Here is a 3,682-nt window from a genome sequence, read left to right as displayed (position 1 = left end):
AATAGATCTGGGGGAGAGAGGAGATGTGGGGAAAGGGACTGAGAGAAGTTGAGGGAGGGGAAACTGCAGTCAGATATAATGTATGCAAGAAAAAAAGAAAAATAAGATAAAATACAGTGGGAAAAAGAGGAAGTGAAATGAACATCAAGAGAAAAGGACAGGAGAAAACAGGACTAGTATAAAGAATTGTATCTGGACCAGGTAAACTCTATGAATGTCCCTTTTAGCCAATTTGTACACAACATCTAAAAGATCTTTCTGCAGGTGCATCAGGAACAAATGGGCGCTGTTGTAGGATGAGAGATATTGGAAGAGCTTGTGTGGATCAGTTTATGTATAAAGCGAAGTTTGCTGACTTTGTAGCTAGAAAACCAACTGTCAAGGGTACTGCTTAGATCTTCTGAATAACTTTCCAAAGCCATGAGACTGACAACAGTATCTGGTGTCAGTCTTTAATCAGATAACTTGGGTGTCTAGGGTGTGAACCCTGAAATTAGCTTTTGCTAAGAGGAAGCATTGAACACCAAGGTAAAGGTACGACCAGTTGAATTAACAGGCAAGTTGCATACCAGTCAGTGGTTGGCTTATGTACAAGGTTCCCCTGCTCACAGCAGTCTCACATGTCACTTCGGGAGACATTGAGACATTTGAGGCAGAGTGATTGTTATTTGCTTCTCTGCTGTTTGAGACATTAAGGATCTGAGTGTAGATGTTGAGATCCTCCACTGGGCAAAAGAATCTATATCTCCTTGTCATTTGAAACAAGAAGAGTAATTCATCTTTACACAAAGAGGGCTTTTTTTTTGGTCAGGTCTACACAGCCAAAGGTAGAAGAAGCATTTTCATGTGTAAGGATGTTAGCATGCAATTTCTTCTGACAGATTGATGCTACACCCAGCAAAATTTTGTCCCATCTAAGAGAAGGTCTTAAGCCTCCAGTTTTCTGCCATGCAAGTGTATTTCAAATTTAACATTTTACTCAAGCATTTGGTCCTTTATAACCGACTTTACATACCTGATTCTGAATATTATTTACATTAAACAAATTTTAAGTTTGCTTTAAACTTGTTTTGCTTTACTTGCTTTAGGCTTAATTTTGACAACATATACAGAATACTATAAGATGAGGTAAAAATGGGTCTCTCCAGGCTCTGTACCCTCTCTGGGTAGCACACCAAAACTGACTCTGATGTCAGGGGCACAGGTGACCTGGTCCTGGGGGCACGAGGGGAGCAAAGCTGACCCTACCCCCTCCATCATCTGCCATGGAGTAGCATGGGTGAGGGAAAGATGCCTTTCCCTCTTCACTCCTTGCTTGGCACCAGTGAAGAGCACAAGAGTGAGAGAGAGTGCCAGCCCTGTCCCTCATTAGCTATAGTGCACAGGAGAATGGGCCCTGCTTCCTTCTGGAATAGCACATTAGAGCTGACCCTGTTTTCTAGGGTACAGGGGGGCGCCGGTCCTGAGGGTTTCGCGAACAGAAGAACTGACACTCCCCCAGATGCACACTTTATGCTCCCTGCTGCAATCTGAAGAGAAGGCCCTGCAACACTGTACCACACCTGGGCAAAACAGTAGAGCTGGCTCTGGTGGTGACAGTGCCCGGGAGCTGGATCTGGGGGACCTGAGAACAGGAGAATTGGTTCTCTCCCTTGCTCTGTCCCTTGGTTAGGTTGCTGCTGTGTTGGGCTACCTAACCAAGGCAGTGCTGGAGAACTCACCTGGGTAGTGGCAATGAGGGAAAGCTGGTAGGCTTATAGACACATCCACTACCCAGGCCAGAACAAGAACCATGAGTAAGGCCACCCCAACATTCACCTCATCTATGAACTGTTGGAGCATGTGGAGGGGATGAAGTTACAGATCCAAAACAGCAGTATTTCCAATGACACAGGACAACATCGGGTTATTCAAGAGGAACCACAGAGAGAGCCCATCATCAATGGTGTAGCAGAAACCAGAGGCCTCAACCCAGACCAATGACTCAGCAATGAGCACTTACAAGTAAAGATGAATAAACTTTGTGACTCAGTGAACCATACTGAAGCTTCTATGATAAGATTCTTCTCCTCTTTTTTGTTGTTTGTTTTTTTATTTTTTTATTTTTAAATTTAAATTAGAAACAAGGTTGCTTCACATGTCAATTCCAGGTCCTTCTCCCTTTCCCTCCCCTCCTCCCATGCCCTCCCACCAACCCTCCCCCAATATCCCCTCCTTTCCCCAGGGAGTGTGAGGCCCTCCATGGGGGTGTCCATAGTCTGTCATTTCATCCAGGGCAGGGTCTAGAACCTCACCCAAGAGTCCAGGGTGAGAGTACATCTCTCAGTGTTGGATGGGCACCCAAAGTCCATTTGTATACCCAAGATAAATACTGATCTACTACCCATAGATTACTTAGGCCTCCTCACTGACACCCACATTTAGGGGGTCTTGATCAGTCCCATGCTGGATTCCCAGGAATCAGTCTGGGGTTCAAGAGCTAACCCTTGTCAGGTCAGCTGTTTCTGGGCATTAAACCAGCCCAGTCTTAACCCCTTTGCTCATCAATCCTCCCTCTCTGTCACTGAATTTCTTGAGTTCAACTCAGTGCTTAGCCGTGGGAGTCTGCCTCGTCTTCCATCAGCCACTGAATGAAGAACATTCTGTTTCCCAGACTCTCTGGCCATGGTATTGTAGGCTGGCCCTCCCCAGATCTATGTCTACAATCCATACATGACAGAGTACATGCCACGTTTCTCTTTTTGTGACTGAGTTACCTCACTCAGGATGGTTTCTTCTAGTGCCATCCATTTGCCTGCAAATTTCAGGATTCCATTGATTTTTTCTGCTGAATAGTACTCCACTGTGTAAATGTACCACATTTTCACTATCCACTCTTCAGTTGAGGGGCATCTAGGTTGCTTCCAATTTCTGGCTATTACAAATAATGCTGCTATGAACATAGTGGAACAGACATCCTTGTTGTATGAATGGGCATCTTTTGGATATACGCCTAAGAGTGGAATTGTTGCTGGGTCTTTTGTTGTTTGTTTTTTTTAAACTTTTCTTTTAATTTTAGGTTTTTTGTTTGTTTGTTTTTTGTGGGGGCATGGAAGTTGCCTGGGCAGATGGCATAACATAGAGGAGTGGGAGATGAGTGGGAAAAGATCAGGATACATAATGTGAAATCCACAGAGAATCAATAAAAGTTGAGAGAAAAAATAAAATAAAAAAGGGCCTTGCTCTCCAAGCTTGTTCCTATAAATGAATTACATTTGTACTGAACATGACTGACCGTTTACTTGTATATCTTAATTATCATTAATAGTTTATAATGTTAGTAACTTTTTCATAAGATTAGGATTACATAATTTTTATCCTTGTTAAGCATCCACCTTAAAATTATAATTATTTAACTAAATATCCTTCAGTATCAAAACAAACTTTAAATCATAAGTATAATGTACAGAGAGACAGAGAGCCATGCTTTCCTCATTGTTTTATAATGTGCTTTTACAAAATGTCAGGTTTTCATATGGCTCCATCTCAAAACATCTCAAAACAAGCCATGTTAAAAGCCTGGTATTGTCTCCTTACTCTAATAAAAGGGAGATACAATGACACTCAGCGTGCTCATTGGGTCTAGTTGTTTTATGGGTACTGTCTTCAATGATTTATGCCATATGGTTACCTTAACCACTCA

The sequence above is a fragment of the Mesocricetus auratus genome, unplaced genomic scaffold (genome assembly GCF_017639785.1).
Source record: "Mesocricetus auratus isolate SY011 unplaced genomic scaffold, BCM_Maur_2.0 Super-Scaffold_100714, whole genome shotgun sequence".
NCBI lineage: Eukaryota > Metazoa > Chordata > Mammalia > Rodentia > Cricetidae > Mesocricetus > Mesocricetus auratus.
Note: the sequence above shows the minus strand (reverse complement) of the source record.